The sequence below is a fragment of the Hesperophylax consimilis genome, chromosome 5 (assembly GCF_061612785.1).
Source record: "Hesperophylax consimilis isolate HC1 chromosome 5, BYU_Hcon_1.0, whole genome shotgun sequence".
In the NCBI taxonomy this organism is placed as follows: domain Eukaryota; kingdom Metazoa; phylum Arthropoda; class Insecta; order Trichoptera; family Limnephilidae; genus Hesperophylax; species Hesperophylax consimilis.
The window spans coordinates 35,811,480-35,830,637 of record NC_142840.1 but is presented as its reverse complement, the minus strand read 5'-3'; positions in this window follow the sequence as shown (position 1 = coordinate 35,830,637).

The window sequence follows — 19,158 nt, the reverse complement described above, 5'->3', positions numbered from 1 at the left end:
AGTAAGAATTTATATTATTATATAGGTATTTACGTTCTCCGTAAAATGTTTACACACCAATATAATACTGAGAAGATAAAAATTTTGAGGTTCATGAAAGAATAAAAGGTTATGGAGATAATTTTACTAATTTGTGACGTGGTCAAGAGATAATTGCTAAACTGTCTGTAAGTGACTTTAAAAATGTCGATGGTCAGTGCAGAATCATTAAGCAGTTGAGTCGTTTTGTTGATTAGCGAGTTCTGATAGGCAGAAGTCCTCGTTTCTGGAGTATAAAAGAGTGCATGGGATCTTCCTCAAGTATTCTTGTTAGGGACATCCCAGTTAACCTTTTTTAAAAACAAGTAGATTAAATATTCTTCCAGAGATTTTGAATTTATTTAAATGTTTGATTAAAAATATTTTTCGGCGTGCTTCTAAGGTGTTGAAATAGAGCTTTCTTGTAAATATCAAAGATGGATGCAGAAATGGGTAGTGCGTATATTCTCTCATATATTGGTAACGCATATCCTCTTTTGTACTTTATCTATTTCTAGGATAAGGTTTTGTTCAGAAGGGACCCAAATAATGGAGCTATATTCCAGGATATTGCGAACAAGGGCTTCATATGTTCGCTGTATTGCGATTCCGTTAGTAAATAATTTCGCACTACGAAGAACAAATGCAAGCATTTTATAGGCGCGGTAGACAATGTTAGATGTGGTATTTGAAAAAAGATTTGCTTCTTAAATCACGCCAAGGTGTCGCATGTCATTTTTGCGTGTTGATGTATTTTTATTAGATAAGTGGTAGTGGGAACTGCAATCTATCTTTGTATCTTTTGAATGTGACGGAACTGCATCTCTGAATTCTGAAAGGTATGTTGTTCAGTTCCGACTATTTGACAAGCAAATCGAGATCATTCTGAAGAAGAATGGATTCGATATGACTTTTGATAGCTTTAAAAAGTTTTATATCATCAGCAGAAACGAGATATTTTGAGTGGTTGATGGTCTTGCCAATCTCGCTAATGAATAGAAAAAAGAGGAAGGGTCCTAGGTGTGACCCCTGGGGAATACCGAAGTTAGTTTTGTATTCCATAGAAAGATGGTGTCCGTAACTGAAATACTGATGACGATTGTGTAAATAACTAGCTAAAAATGCGAGATAATCCTGAGAGAATCCGATGTCACTTAATTTCTTAAATAAAATATCATGGTTGACTTTGTCAAATGCTATCTCATAGTCTGTATAAATCACATCAACATGTACATTTTTTTAAATGTCTTATTAATATAGGTAGTAAATTTTTTTATGTTTATTAAAGGTGATATAGTGGGCAAAATTTGTGCTGATTCTCAGTGTGCGCATGTTTGATTTGATTACATATTTGTGAATAAATGATGGTTTCTAAAAGTTTTGCTGGCACTAATAATACATAAATAGGTCTATAATTTTCGATTTACGACTTTTTGCCTTTTTGGGTATTGTTTTTTTTTGTCAGTTTTCACATTTCGTGAAAGATATTATTACGAATTGAAGGGTTAAAAATATGCTTCAGGGGTTGAATTGAATAATTTAAGTATCTTTTGAGAATGACAGGTGGTATGCAATCTGGACCGACTGAGTATTTTGGTTTAAGCTTGTGAAAAGCGATAGCCAGAATTGTCCTCGTTAATTTCGTGAATATGTATAGGCAAAGTATTGCATGATGAAAAAGCTATGCAGGAAATGTCATGTTTGGGTAAGTATGTTGTGATGTTAAAGGTAGTGAGAAGAGGAAGGAGATGGGAAAGTGGAAGGTGGATAAGCACCTGGCCATTCAGATCTGATCACTAGAAACGACCAAAGCATCGCCTTTTAAAGCAACATTTCAATTCTCGATGGTGGTCTTACACCAGAGCGATACTGAGAGTATCTACCACTCCGGAAATGTGCTGCAAATATAATACATATTATTTTAAATGAGTAAAATGTGAAATAACACAAATTAATCAAATAAATTTTTGTTGCGTGCGCCGGGATTTGAACCCACGAACTTTGGCTTGCTAGTCGAGAGCCTTACCACTCGACCACAGAGGCAGTCAAAAGTTTTGGTGGTCTCTAAACACGAAGATTTTGAAGGTAAGTTCTTTACATACATAAGATGAACGAAAACAAATGTTCCATATAGCCCAATAGCTCAGCCCTCTGTCTTACTTACACTCATCTGAAATCGTAGATCTTCACCCCATTTGAATGTCGTAAACTCAGTTTTGTATTGGAAATTTAAGCCTCGATAAGTAAATGTTTGAATAACAAAACACGCCCACAAGGTAAATCTTGTTCTTTTTTCTAAAGCGTAAACACTAACAGCATTGCTAAAAAACTCTGAAAAATTTATTTTATTGATAAACGAACGTGTATGTGAAAACATTACTAACATAGAAACTGACATAAATAGTTCATGGAAGATGTATTTTTTACCAGGGAAAGAGGGTTATTTATTTGATGAATAAACTTGAAATTTCTTATCGAATTTCGGAAAATTTCCTAGGTATTTTAAATATGCTATATTATTTTTCTTCGTTTTGAAGATATCTTAAAAACAAATACCATTTTAAGAAATTTGATAAAATTACTTGCATATTTGATTTTTATTTTTGCAATAAACTTTGATGTATAAATTCATATATTTCAATACTTTAATTTCAAACATGAAAAAACTTGATAAAAAAACACTGATGTTTTTACTCTATACGTTGAAAAATTGTAGAGAATGCGAGTTTTTTATGAGCACACTTTTATCTCTTGAAACAATATAGTATTACAATAGTTCCAAGAGAACAACAACAATGGACAAATGATATTTTGAATTCATCGTTAGCGCGATAGAAACGTTGATTTACGTACTCATACGTAAAAAAATTGTTATTTATAAACAACACATTTACAGACTTGTCCTAGTGAGGTTAAATATTCTAACGTTAAAAATGATTGAATGTAAAGAAAATATAAACAATAGAATATTTATTACCTTCTCAAGGTAACACTTAATTTAAAAAACCGTGTGTTTGAAATAACCTCTCTTTTTCAAATACGGATACGTGACAGTCTGCTAACATGCGACGTTGCCGGTTCTTGTGGACCCCAGTTGAAGATATTTTTACTAGTACCAACTCAAATCTAAGCTTTCATAGTCTTTACACAATGTGTAACAAAGCACCGTTTAAAGATTATGGAGTGATATTTTTTAGTCAGGCTATTAATTTATTAACTAGATACACATAGGTTCTTCTTACACATTAATTTTTAGTTATTATACACCTCTTACTAATCAAACGCAATAACTCTTAACATGTTTTCTAATGATGGTATAAGATATTTTTTGTTGTGGAAGAAAAGGTCAAATATTTTTCTAGCTTGTGTTTTTTGTTCATTTCCTCAAATAAGTTTTCCAAAAATCGGAGAAAGATGAAACACAAAGGTCATGAAACATTACCGATTTTCCATTGGAATGAAAGAAATATAAAAAAACCATTAGTCAAATGCGTGAACCATTCAGTATTCATCACAATGAAAAGTTTCGCCATTTCCAATCATAAGTCAATCAGAATTTGAAAAGAAAAACACGAAACAACACAAACAAACCTACCTTCAGCCTAGTACTAACAACGCGGCCAGTAGCAAGGTGTGGCCAACTAATGACTAGCGGGATGAAGTCAGTAAATTTAGAGTCAAACTATAAGTTTCTTGGCTCTGGATGCAAAAGGCGTCATCTTAGTATCATAAAGTTCTTTTGATAAACGGGTCTAGGTTTTTGTAATAAATTATTATTTAATGCTGTGGAATTTCTCATTTTCTGAATCGCTGTTGACATCTCAAATATTTTGTAATCTATTTTATTTTTTTCCAATACGTGTGAAACAGTTTAACAACTGTTGGAAGGTAGAAGGAATCTAATCTTATATAATTTGGATCAAACCTCTGGATCATGGAGAAAGTCAAAATCAATGTCGTATTTTTTATATTAACTCTATACAGGAGGCCTCAAGGTAAATGATTTTCATCACGACATATGCCATTCTTGGGAACGCTGGGTGGAAGGTTTTTTTAAGGAAAGAAATAAGAGAATTTTCACATAAAAAGTATGAGTTTGGAATATGAGAATTGGTGTAATTTCATATAATGTATTTTAATAGTAAACCATAGCTGAACATAAGTAATAAAATTATTTACTTATTTAGAAACTTAAACACAAAGAATAAATAATATTTATTATTTGGGGTAAGGCTCTCTATTAGCAAGCTGGAGGTGGTGGCCTAAAATTACGGGGTGCGCAAGAAAATTAATGTGTGTTATTTCATTTAAAAATAATATTCAGTATATTTGCGACACGTTCCAGAGTGGAAGTTACTCCCAGTATCGCCCTGGTTTAAGACAACCATTAAGAATTCTCTTCCCCACCTCTTTCTCCTTTCCGCTACCTTAAACCTCACGATATATCCCTATTGAGAATGCCATAGTCTCACCGGCTCCTGGCGGTTGGGAGCAGTTGGTACTAATGTGCACTTTCTTTTTGAAAAAAATTAAATAGGTAATGGCATTATCACAATTCCAGTGATGTTTTGGTTTATTTGCTCATGATATATCGTATTTCCGACGTTTATAACTTTTTGTATATTAAACAGAATTTATTGAGCTAAGGTTGGAAATAATATGTAGGTGAATGAATGAAGAGCTACGCGCTGCGTGCGAGCATCATCGGTCCAGCTTGTCAATGCTACGTCGTCGGTCGACCGACAGTTGGAACTATTTCCAGCCTTAAGTGGCCCAAAATATGTTTCAATTTGGTAAAAACTAAAGAGTTACAATCCTATTTAATGTAAAAACACTTTGAAGCGTAAACATTTTTATGTCACTCAATAATGTCAGTCAAATAAGGCGCTTTGATGCGATAGTGTTTTATTAATTTTTTAATTAAGATTTGTAATATCTTTGAAATTAGTGTATGATCACCCAAAGATGGCACTAGATTAGTCTTTTAGTTTACTTTAGGATGGCGTTAGCTGTCGAAAATAATAGGAGCATAAATAAGATGAGAACTTCAAGGTCAGCGTTCAGATTCCTACCTTCTGATAATTTAGATATTAGTTGAAACTGGATTTTTATTGATAAAGAGTTTGAGAGAAAACACAGGAGATTCAAAATTAATATTTTTTAAGTGTAATATTTAATATTACTCGTATAATAAAATTTATGTAGTCATCATGGGCGTTTGTTAATCTCGATGAAAATATTTTTTAAGACTTAATATTTTTAACTTGACTTCCGTATTATGGTTTCCAATCCCGATTCCCAATTTGAATACAACGCTTCTATTGTCATTACGACTTCCAAAATTTGAATTAATGATTCCCCGCAGGTAAGCAGCAGGCAGCAGCAGCGAGGTAAGGCAGCAAATCCGTGAGACTTTCGTCCACTGTAATTGGAGGTAGTTGGGGGTTTTGTTTGGGGCGGTTGCGTGTGGACGGGGAACCAGCAACTTACAACTTCAGAATTAGATTTCCGGCGGATGCATTGTGTCGGCTCGCCGTTTCTTTTATTGTTATTCCTAGTAATTTTTATTTCATTGAAAGTCTGGCTGATTTATGCTTCCGCGCACAAACGCTCCCGGCCGAGGTGTGGGCAAGTGTTCTGGCGATGCAATTGGAGTGGTGGGAGAATAATTCGTGAGAATACTGGCAAAAAACGTTACTTCTAAAATCACCGTTTAGTTTACCAACTTCAAACTTTTTTTATCAACTTCAATTACTGTTTGTGTTAGTGTAACTATATGATATCATGATATGTGTTTGTTTGGGAATATCTTTTTCATTTTCTTTCTGTTTGATTTTTACATGCGCATAGACGGTTTTTAAGATAGTTTCCAAGCAGTTAGTATATTTTGCCAGATGGTTTTGTTCTAGCAAAAAGTTACAAAGAATTTATTGTTTTTTTGTCAAATTGAGCGCTTCATTTTCTTTTCAATGAACTACATATTTGCTTTTCCACTCGAACTGTGAAATAAAAGCAAAAAAAAATACAATACACGCGAAACGCCTATTCCCAAAGACAATTTAGTTGAATTGATTTTTTGCCAGAAATGATGAGAGCGAATGGAGTGCAAATCCACAGATATAATTTTAAGCAAATTGATTTAAGATTTTTTTACAGTAAAAAGTATTCGTATTCGATTTTGAAAATTATAGAAAAAAACAAAATTAACGCAACTTAGTGTGATTTGCCACTTTTTTTGGCTTATATAACTTCATAAAAATGCACTTTTAAAACCAAATGTCAAATTTCCGTCTTGACGTATTTTACCAGTATACCCAAGACATTATGATTACTTGTTAAAGCTTTTGATCAAAGACAAGCGTTACTAACCTTAAGTTAACTTTATGACTTGCTGTATGATAACACTTTCCATACTTTGATATGTTTCTTAGAATGGTTCAAACCTATTTTTTTAAATTTCTCGATTATCATCTAATTTCTCTTACCAAATATAATATGCGTATAGTTTTGCCAATGAAAATTTTACAATCGATTGTGTAGTGTATTAATATTTATATTTTACAAGAGTACTCCATAATATTTTTTTCACACATTTAAATAAAATAAATCATGTAGAGTCACGTGGGGTAACCGTACGCGGAGTGTAAGTGTTCGCAGTGATGTTTCCGACAAGATTGTGCCTGTTAAGAGCCCGCGCGTTCCTTAATTCAGTAGCCTTCTGGATCGCGCCGAAGCGGGACATGTGTACAGTGGATGCTGATTTGTCAATAAAAACTGGTAGGTAAATTACTTTTTTTCGTGCTTTTCTTAAGTTTTTCATCTCTGTTACCGATGTGTGCTATTGTGTAACCAGCTGTGTCAGAGCGACGTGGTCTATGATAACTTTTAGTGAAATATTGTTAGTTAGACGGGTGCAAAGTGATAATTCTAATAAAGATGACCACTAATCTGATTTTTAAAGTTTATTGAATTTTGGTGTGATGGGGTAAGTGTGCTGGGGTAAGCGTTCGCAGTTGGACGAGTGCGAACACTTACCCCGATAGATAAAATTGATTTTATAGCATAATATTTCAATTTTCGTCGTTTTTTACAGTGAAATATGCCACGTGTGTACGTGAGAAAGCACCCGGAGAGGTCAGTTTGCACTCAAGAGCAGATTGAAACTGCAAAAAGGCTTATGAAAGAGGGGAAGAGTCAGCGGGCTGCTGCAGATATTGTTGGGATCAGTGAAGCCACTCTGTGTAAACGCCTAAAACTAAAATTAATAGCAACTTCAATGGGGAGATATCGTCCGACATTTATACCAGATAAAGAGGTAGATTTTTAGATAAATAGATACTCAATTTATCGTGCAGATATCATTTTTTTGTGAAACTATTGATCTAATAATTATTCATTTATTTTCAGGCCGAAATCGTTGATTATTGTAAAACTGACGAAATGTTCTACGGCCTGACTATGCAGACAATGAGAAAAATTGTTTACGAGTATGCTGAAATCAACAAGATCGAGAACAGATTTGACAACATTACAAAAATGGCTGGCAAGGATTGGATTTCTAAAACGTAACCCTATTTTAGGTTTAAGACAGACTACTCCCACAAGTATTGCGAGAGCTATTGGGTTTAACGTTGTTCAAGTTTGGCGGTTTTACGCAAACTGAAAAATGCTAGAAAGTCTGAAATAATTATCTCAAGTCCCTATAAAAAGAAACTTCAGCAGAAGCAGACAGATGCAGATGCAAAAATCGTCCGAAAACCAATATTTAAAACCATGGAAATCGGACGACCACCTCTTTTCAAGAAAGTCACAACACAAAAAATCACCACAAAGCGTAAGGCGGGAGATTCCAGCGTGCATAACTGTTTAAAGAGCGCACAAAAACAGGCTTCTAAGGACTATTTTTGCCCACAATGCAAGGAGAAATATCGAGATCCACCAACAGAAGATTGGATAGAATGTATTGTGTGTAAAGCATGGTGGCATGAGAACTGCACAGACTACGATAAGGGGCAATTTAAGTGTGATAATTGCAATGGGGGATAACTCTTTGCGGTGCGAGCACTTACCCTACGGTATGCGTATACTTACCCCGCAGACGGGGTAAGTGTACGCAATCGACATGCATGCAAACTTTTTTATATAACTGTTTGATTTATGAAACATATGAGGTTTTTATAATTGTTTCAGATGCCTTAATAATCGATCATAATAATAAACAAAAAAAATGAGTAAAATACCTAAAGCTTTTTAATACTAAAATTCAAATGTAAAAATTGCGCACGGTTACCCCACGTGACTCTACCAGCCTTCGACAATGTATTGTACCAATAATTATATTTGCGTGAATTTTTTTTTCTTATAAATCTAAAAACAAATTACTTTTTTCCCGTTTAAAAAAAAACTAAGAATTTTCTCCTTCCTAAAATTTCTTAAAATCTTCATTTAAAAGTTCCGCATTTCATTCACTCACGTAAATCAGTCGTAACAAAAAAATATCGTAATTCTTATTATTTTCAATTATACATAATTATTCCACATTTTAAGATAAACTTATAAGTAACAAGTATAAACTTGACGTACAACTTGAGTTAATCACACGTATTCCTCATAGATTTAAATACATTTTCCTTCGTGCTTTTCGACATTGAAAAGCAATTGAACGATAAGCCACCTCTCTATAACGCAAATCCGTATGTATAGTCTACTATTTTATATTCCGGGGTGGTTTATTTATTTTTTATTGTTTCCTTTTCGAACTGAATAAACCCTCAGATAATAATCATCAGAAGGGACTCCTGCGTAATAGTGAAAGATAAGTGTGGAGAATAGACGGCGGAATTATGCTAATTCAAAGGGATTTCACACCAGACGTGTGTGGGGAAACTTCGATTTGATATTCCAGATTATATTATACAATATGCTTTTACTTATTACGTGCTATTATGGGAGTAATTCATTGACGAAGGAGAACTAGATTGGTCCGTGTGAGATATTTTTAGAATCGTAAACGGTTAAACTTTTAAACCATTTAGGGGGTATTTCACTATGTCAGGCTAAAAATCTGACTAGCTAGCCGTTGGCTGGCTTTAAAGATCGGCGACCGTTTCACCATTGTTGCCGAGCTTCCGGATAGATAACACTCGAAATAGTCTGGCAACATCGCAAAATGTTTGCAGTTACCCCATCTACTGCCACGCCTGTCATGTTTAGATAGATTCGTGTCGAATTAATACATTGTTTCTTATTTTTAACACAATCAAATAATTCAGGATGGATCATACAAGCATTCAAATTCATTCGAGCTCTTAAAACTCGCGGCCTTCGCATCGCCGCCCTTTCACCTGCTTCTGTAAATCAAAAACCTCGGTATCCATAATAATTCGCAACAAAATTCGACTCACTTCTCCGCTGTCAAACTCGGAATGTTTTGATGCCATCTTTGATTCGAGGAATAGCGCCTAACGTAAGGTTCGAGCACTGATTAGTCAAATCGAACTTTAACCCGAGCGTTAGCGTTATTCAGATATAGTGAAAACGAAAAAATGACTATTCCGCGGATTAGTGCTCAGTCAGAACATAATCAGAGATAGTGAAATACCCCCTAAGACTAATTAAAGCAATTGGTTGATTTAATATCCTGAAACCCAGTAACGCAAATAACTATATTTTTATTTTAAGGATCTATTATTAAGGTAATTTACAAGTAATTGATAAAAAATATATATTCCCTTATTAATTATAATCTGACAGTATTATTATCTGAATGACCGTACAATTTAGGATTGTTGTAGACGAAAGTGGCTCCATCTGTTATTTTCAAAAAGAACCATTTAAGTTTTCAAAGAGAATCCCCGATGAGATAATGTCTTAAAATTTGTTTTTGTTACTTGGAATTTCTCTTTTTCAAAAACTTTTACACAAGTTCGCAACCCATCATACATCAAATTTTCTCAGAATTTTTTTCCGTTTGATAATTTTCTGGAAAAGTTTTCCGAATTAACAAAATAATTTCAAAAAGATAAATGTTTTCTATAAAAAAAATTTTGCCGAATATCCCATTAGTAGCGGTTTTTTTATCTGCTATTATATTACTAATTATCTTGGAACCAAACCAAAACTCAAACCACATGGACCTGGAGTCTTAGAATGCACAGAGTCGTGTTCTCGCCAACTGCATGAGAAAACCTGTTTCTATTATTATCTGTCTAGTTTCTCTAGCCTAGCTCTAGTCGAAGGGTAAGGCTCAAAACAGGCATGACCAGCAAAATGGAAGTGGCGGGTTCAAATCCAGGCGTACGGAGGTAATTTTTTTTGTTTGTTTTATTTCACAATTTATTCATGAAAAATAATGAGAAGTTAAATTTGCGGCACGTACCGATTGGAAGATAATCTTATCCTGGTGTAAGACCGCCATTCAAAATTCATTCAGTGTTTTCGGAATAGCCAGATACTTTCCTACCTTCCTCTTCCTTATCTCATTCCCATCTCTACTACCTTCAGCCTCACAAAATACCCGATTGGGGATATCATGGTCTCACTGTTTAAAAATTATGCAAATTAACACATTATATACAATGTTTTACAAAGAGAATTGATCATGTAAGTTTGGTAATAAGATTTATGCGCACAGTTTCAGCCAGACTTGTTTTATTTAGTTTCTTGGAAGTTCCTAGCATTAGATATCAATAAGTATCTCGCTTTCAAAGATGAATTAAAAAACTCTAATGCCACGCGTGTGTTAGTTACGTAAGGTTATATGTAGGTGAATTAATGAAGAGCTGTAGTGCCACGCGATTCGTTATGTGCCGAGTACCATCGGTCTAGCTCATCAGAGCTACTTTTTCTGTCGACCGACCGTACGCGTAGCACTATTTTCTGCACTAAAACTATGCGAATATCCACTATGCATATCACTTTGTACCAAGTGCATATCGTGCAGAAGGAAATTTGAATTTTGATTTCCACTGCGGTATTCAAACTTGACTCATCTGAGCATACCTCCATTACTGTGTGTGTCACTGGATTCAAAGCAGTCGGTCGCTCACTGAGGAAGTTCTCACCTAGAGTTTCTTATGTCAATGGGGTAGTTGCACTCCGAGACGCCAGGGGCGCTATCTGCCGTGAGTTATTGCGAGGTGTGTATTCAGCCCCCGAGGGGAAAACTCAGCCTTAAGTGATAATTTACATACTTTTACAGGAAGTACAAACAGCTTTACGGGTCTGGCTGGGTGGAAATTATCGAAAATTAATTGTAACAAAGGAAGCATAAATGGTGATAAATGATTACAATAATTATTTTATTTGTACTTTTTGTATATTTTTGCCACAGTTTTCGATTAGATAAAATATTATTACAACAGAAAACTTCCTCGATAGCATTAACAACTTAACTCAGTCTTGTAGTCACGGTTCGACTATCGACAATTTTATTTATATAGATTATAGGATGTGATTTTATTGTAATTAAGATAACAAGATGTAACATCTAACCGGCAACGAACAAAAAAACATTGGCAAAACTTCTTAAAAGCTATTTCCTCAGCAGTTTTATTGATGACTAAAACATCTTTCTTTGGAACTCCATAATAACATCTGCGTATATTTATTTTAATGTATTCATGTTGTCTTTCCCGAAATGAGTTTTGTAAACTCACTGGGAATATATTAAAAATTTTGTTATTATTTTGTAATGTATTATGTTTTAATAAATAAAATGAACATTTTCTTTTGATTAAATCCATATAATATTTATATACTGTATATATGATAGACCAATGCGATTAATTTCAATGAATTTTCGGCCTTATCAGACATTTAAAAATAATATTCTTTGTTCAACTCTCAGGAGATAAGAATGATCACCCTTATTAAAATAATAACCCTTTATAAAACACACGTGAGAAAAGTACAAATTTTGCCCAATAAATAGAGAAGTGAATGGTACAAGCAGTCATTCATCACACGATAGTAGTCGGGAAAAGTAATACGTCATTTTATTGACTATTTTGTACTGCTCTTACAAAAATAATCAATAGTTCCTGTTGCCTTTACACCACAACAACTCAGAGATCAAGGTGTCCACATGGGCTGGTGTCCTGTTGATTTAATAGTTTTTGTGCGGGCTCCATTTATCCCATAATATAGATGATACAATAAATACATTAATAAGAATTTTTTCAGTGGTTGATTTCAAAGGCTTTCTTGTGTGGTGAGGGAGCGGGGGGGGGGTTTCAATCTAGCTTATCAAATAAATTATCAGTGGAAATCAACAAATAACTTAAAATTTTAAAATAATACCGAACAATCGTAGAATCGACTATAGAATTTATACCTGTTAACTAAATTTTGTTTATATTTAAGAAGCAGATACTTTGTGTGTGACATTATAACCTATATGTATATAAAAAATAAATATTTTTCTGTTTTTTCTGTGGCGGATGTAGAGAAGGCCCGAGGAAGACGTGGCACGATCAAGAAAAACGAAAACGTGTTTTTTAAATTCTTTCCAATAATTTTATAAGCCATTCATATCCCCGAGCAAGCCGGGTATACGTAAATAATTTATAAAAAAAACAATAACTTTGTAAACACCACTATTATTTTTTTCTATTGAAATGTCTCCCTAGTACCGAAGATTAACAGAAAATAAACCTAACTAAACGTCCGATACTTAAATTGTTCCAACTGATAAAGGTCACTCCGCCACCTGATTTTCCCTCCTCTAATCCACTATAAAAGCATCAAATACCTATTCGATTTTTCGAGAATTATTCTGTCCCGATTAAAAAATCAATTTAATTTAGTTTTTTTTTTAAATCGTTTGATTTAAATTTAAATTTCTTAATTTATTAAAAATCCATTTGATATACTTTGTAAGAAATTTTCAATTTCTTAAATATATATACACAATTAAAACTTTTTAAGCTATTGTTTAGGCGGTGTCTCGCAACGAAGTTGTTGCAACAAAAGCATTATTGACGACATTATTTATTTTGCTCTGGTAAACCAAGATTAAGATACCAAAAACTTACAAAATATTTCTTCCATTGACAAAAAATAATTTATTATTTTGTTGTAAGTTATATTAAAGTTTAAAGTGAAAATTGAAAAGCGATTTGGTCTTTACAAACAGTACCTAAGTTTTCTTTGACAAAACCGAGCGAATCGCTAGTTCCAAATCGAAAACATCGAAGTTCTTAAAAATTCTCCATATTGAAAGTCTTTTCCTTTTTGATTGTTTTCGCAAGTTTTTGTCAGTCACAGACAAAGAGTGGATTGGAATTTAAGTCACTTTATGGAAGAATTTTTCATCGTTTCATCGGAAAATACTCCAGAGTAATTGGAATTGCATCCGTTAAAGTAAAATACCGTTTATGGAAAAATAGTAAAAAGCATTTCCACAAGTAGGTTTAAAATTGCTTTAGAAGTTTTATTTTCTTCGGCGATGTTCATCGTTTGAATTATTAAAAAATGCAGATAATGTGTCTGTTTTATTTCTGCAAGAAAAGTGTCTGTTTTATTTTTAATGAGTTGAGTTATTAATACTATTTTTCCACTTTTTCCTTAAATATATCCCTTCTTACAGCCCCTACTACAACTCGCCTCAAATTACTGACCAATTGGGTGTTGGCATAGTTTCCTTGTCTTTACACTGTAGAGACAGGTGCGCTCTTGTTGGGTGTCATGTAAAAAATAAAAATGTATTTCTATTTTTAATTCGAATTCTTGCTGTAACGTAATATTATTTGTAATTTTATTTTTGTACTTTTATGGAGTTCGAAGCATTACCTCATTTTCCCAAGGACTAGAATATATGTAAAAATAATATATATATGTATAAAAAAAATACAGCCATATTATATAAAAAATATAAACTGGTTGATTGGTTTTTAAACAAATAATCGTTATCTCTAACACCCAATATGATCTACAGACAGGTAATTTAAAAAAAATGATGAAAAAACAAACGCCTTTGAATATACGTACTACTCGTTTTCGCTTAATTACTAAACCCTTTGATTGCCCAACCGTTACCTTAATCTTTTTCACATAATTCTGAAATATACTAAGAATCTAAACGTTCGAATTCGAAATTTATCAAATTTATTAATAACTTAACAAAAAAAAAATTAAAATAAGTGGAAAAAAGTTTAAAATTGTGTTCTTTATATATATTTATAATGGAATTCCACCACGAAATAACAGTTTCAAATATTAAAATACTAATAACTTAACCCTCTCGGATCAGAATTAAAACTGGTAGTAACAGAAAAATTGTTAGTCATTTAATGCTTATTAACAATTGTTAAAGTTATTTGATGCTTGATAACAATTGGTAGAGTTATTTGATGTTTGATAACAATTGATACAGTTATTTGATGCTCAAAAACAATTGGGAGTGTTATTTAATGCTTGATAACAATTAGTAGAGTTGTTTTATGATTAATACCAATTGGTAGAGTTATTTGATGCTTGATGACAATATTCAGATATTTGAAATTATTTGGCTATTTTTATTTTTTACTTTTCCATACTTTAAATGTAAACGCAACTATAATTTGAAAGTACATTAAGTCGCAGATTCATGGCGGCAATTTAAATAAATGTAAAAAAATATAAGATTTAATATATATTTTTTTAAAGAGCTTAAAAAATAAACAATGAAAAACATCAAAACATACATTAAAAAACACAAGAATAAAAATTGTTCGAGAATAAATACAAAAATAAATATTTTTTCCAACAAAAATAAATATTTTACTGAACAATCAGAAAAATGTATTGTCACATCTAGGTCCTAGATGTGACCGAATCTTTTTTATGATTATTCTTTTTCTAATTTTCGTTTAAGAATCGCTAATCTTGTCTTCAAAAACCAAAATAAATCACTATAATACTTTTATATATGAAAATCTCCAAATCAAAATCAAAAACCAAAATCACACTTTCAATATAAAAATGGCTACCGCCTGAACGAGCTCATAATATCTAAAGTAAGCTAGAACTAAAAGCCAGTTATATCAGCAATTCGCAAACGAAATCCTTAATTTTTATTCGCTCTAGAAAGCGAGGAAAAATCTGAAAATCTGTGTTTCTGAATGTACGATTGGTATGAAAGGGTTAAGATGTTATAGACTACTCTGAAGATAATGATAAATAAAACAACGAAATTGCTTAGATAATGTTGTATACAGACTTTTACTGACCTTACATAACCTGTGAACTTTCGCTGTGTTTGTTGTTGACAATTTTATTGCTCAAGTCTGAATTAATCGTAAACTTCGAATAAGGAAGGGATTGTGACGATTGAATTTCCCCTCAAGTCTAAAGGACGGCACGTGATCATTGTTCCTGCAACTTGTAGACTTCTTCCTTAAACTTACGGAGGCATCTGTCGGTTGCCGGAAGCAGCTGGCGAACCAGTCAACTGTAATTAAAGTGACAAACAGGCAAATAAGGACCATCCTAGAGTTAGAGATATCAATGGCGTGCTTTGGTTTTTGTCGATATTCTGGTTATTTGTACTTTTCTATAAAAGTAGCTGTTATTTGGTTGATAGTTTTACTCCAAGAGTAAAAACCTTTACGGTGATTACAACTTGGAACAAACATATTTTATATTACGATTATTATTGCTTTGTATCGCGGTGTACCTATTGTCAGCTCTCTGTCTATATTATAATAATATGAACTAATATTGTCAATTTAACTGTCCAAAATATGTTTTGTGATTTCATTTTTACTTAAAATACTTTTTTTTAAAAGAAGATATTTAATAACGTTTCGTCATTTTAATCTATTGTGTGAATTAAGGTTGGAGAGTTGTGCATTAATTTATATTTAATATTAATAAATAATCTATTTAATATTAGTAAATATCCTGCGAGTTTTTGCAGATAATGAACCAACTATTTTCAGTGAGAGTCACACAATTTATTCGATTTTATTTAAAAATATATTTATTTGAACGTTCAAGTTAACTAAACAAAGTAATTTGTAAGTTAACTTCAATGAAAAAATCAGGCACGTCACTGATAAATACAGTTATATTATATAACATGGCTATACAGAGGAGAGAATAGAGTTATTAACGGCTGAGAGAAGTTAGCTAGAACGATAAATACACACAAATAATCTGCCCATAATTTCATGAGTTATTAGTAACATAACACGGAATATTGCGAAGGACGTGTTAAACATTTAGTGAGGATTTTTCAAGGCTCTACCAGTATTATTTAATATCTGAAAGGTCGGTGGCTGAGTTGCCATGGCGTTTGGGTCCAACCCAGGCGTAGTGTGTTTAATTCTGCGGCTGGCTAAGTTTTTAATCAAAACACCCCCAAGAAAAAATTTCAGATTACTTTGGGGGTTGTAAGAGATTTTTGAAATATTGTCAGGTTATTCGTTACCCGGGAATGTTTGTCTTTCTTTAAAAAAAAATAAAAAATTATCTAGAAAAACTTGATCTATTTATAACCAGAAACCTATGCTATGTTATTCTAGCTGGGCTATGAAAATGTTAAGCTTCATATTAAGGATTTATAAATATTACAAAAATATTAACAAGTTAAAAACTATGTTCACATCTCTTAAATTCTATTATACATAAATAAAACGTCATTGGTAACTCTTTTGCTAATGTTGCTGATGTTTTGATATGACTCGATTGAATTGAAATGACTAATTAAATCAGTGCATATTTTAACGTGGTCACAACTTAACAGGTTTTTGTGTTGTTTTTTCTTTATAAATTGCTTTCATTAACTTGTACGAATGTATATTCGTTTTTTTTTCTTATAAAATTGTTTACACTATTTTCCCTTTCTTTCTTCTTTCTTTATTCCGTGACTGGCAATAATATGTATGTAAATAGCATGCGTGCCGTCAATAAACAAATAAATACATTATGTAGGTTTCTGAATTTGGGGACATATGATTTTACATGTGCTTTTGTGTATCGGGCTGATAGATTTATTGATTAGGTCACACTAGACACTTTCCCTCTCACAGCTTTCTCGAAGTGGTTGAAATACATGCAAGTACACGAGCTGCACAAATGAATAAATTATTATAGTACGTTATTTATATTGACAGACGTTTCAGCTTGTTTTACATTTAAGACAACTTAACGGGTGCATTGTGTTAGATAATAAGGGTACAGTACGTGTGTTTGGCATAATAATAATTAAAAACAAATTACTAATAAAAAATAAATAATCTAAATTTTGATGTAAACAAAGTAATTTATTTTAATTAAATTAATATGACGCCACAGGATGCATTTGCGTTTATTGAAGAAATCATTAATAATTATTTATTTGAACATTTCATAATTCCTTTGTCAAAACTTTTGACAGATGTCGTAATTTTTTAAGTTTATTAAGGATGTTTATTCAAAAAGTGAGTTTGTCAGCAATGATACTAATGCAATTTATTTTATATATATACTTAAAGCTTCATAAATATCTCGTGATTTTTAATGATTCTGCGCTAGTACATAATATTTACGTTAGACTGAGATTAACGACTTTTACCGTAAAGATTCAACACAAATTACTTTAAATTTGTTTTTGATGACATTTGTAACTTTCTTGCATATCTGTTTGAACTTGAAAGTGCGAGAATTGGGGCTGTGGGGGTATGAGTATATCACACGGCGCGCGGCTTGTAAGGTGAGTTCTGAGCAGTGAGCAATGGAGGCAGGCAGGGCCGGGTGTTCTGCGCTCAGCGCACACGTCCCAGATTGAAATGTCGGCGATAAGGAGCTAATGGAGGGCTGTCGGGCACGTACCGAGCCTAATAGCGCCCTTTAAACTAAACACTTTTCATAAAATAAATAAAGTAATAATTCACCCTCTCCGAGGAGATTGTGAAAATTTGGCCCATTGGGACATCTTGGAGATCACGTAGAAAAATTTCTTTGTTATGAAGAATATCTTGCAAGTCAAACTTAAATTATTTGGACAGAAATTATGGTAATTCATGAGATACGAAGACGATCTCCGTAACAAAGTTGTGAAAATCAACTTACGCCTTAAAAATTGTGACTGTTTCCTAGTCCAATAATAAGCTTCCGATAAGAAATACCTACCTTTTTCTGTCGTTATAGAACTTAATAATAATGTGGGTATTTAAAAAAAAAAGGAAGAATAAAGGTATGAGGAACGGGTAAGAATCCGAGGATCAGTGTGTCTAGGAGTAACGGACGTTAGAATTCATCCCCCGTTAAGACCTAGACAAACCTCACCCCATGAACCCGGCCACCCCTGCTAAGTCCAAAAGTAGCGAACCACTTGGAGTAACCAGTAGCATACGTGTTAGTTATCAAATGAATGATTACCGGGGCGGCGGTATCCATACCTGCCTGTACAATTACCAGCAAGAAAATATGATTATTTAGTCCATTTGCTTGGATTCAAGCGATAACTAATCGCATCTGAAATTATAAATATATGCACACCTAAACCATTTTATCTCATTATTTTTTTATCAAAAATTGTCAACACCTGTTTAAAATAAATGTGTTTTATAATATGGCTTCAGTTATTACAAAACGCGCCCTTCATTGCTACGTTGCCTAAATGTGAACAGTTTTGAAACCAAGCTTGGAGCCGAAAAGAGCAATCAAGTGTTCGTTGCAATCTTCATCAATACTCGATTCTTTATGCTGTTTTAAATATACAGAAAAATTTTGTTTAGTAGCTATATTTATTTATTAATTTTCGGTAAATTGACAGTTTACATTTTATCAGTTTGTACATAAGTATTATATGGCTAAAATAAAACCAATTATGGATTTCCTCCTTGTGACTTTACCTCTACTGAGACAGCATAATATGGAATAAGTAAATTAAATTTGTGAGAAAGGAAGATGAATTAAAAAATTTATACAAAACAAAAGATTATATAAAATGAAAAATATACAAAATAATACATTTATAGCCACGGAGAGAGGTTGTAGATATAAATCAAATCATAATAGGATATAAACAAAAGAGACATAAACATTATTCACAAACCATCAGAAAAATATTATTTTATGGACCTCTTGTATTTGGTAAGTTCACAACTGAAAATATCAACCTTAGATAATACACTATTTTAATTATTGCATAGTCTGTTCAGGCAAGAATTCTGC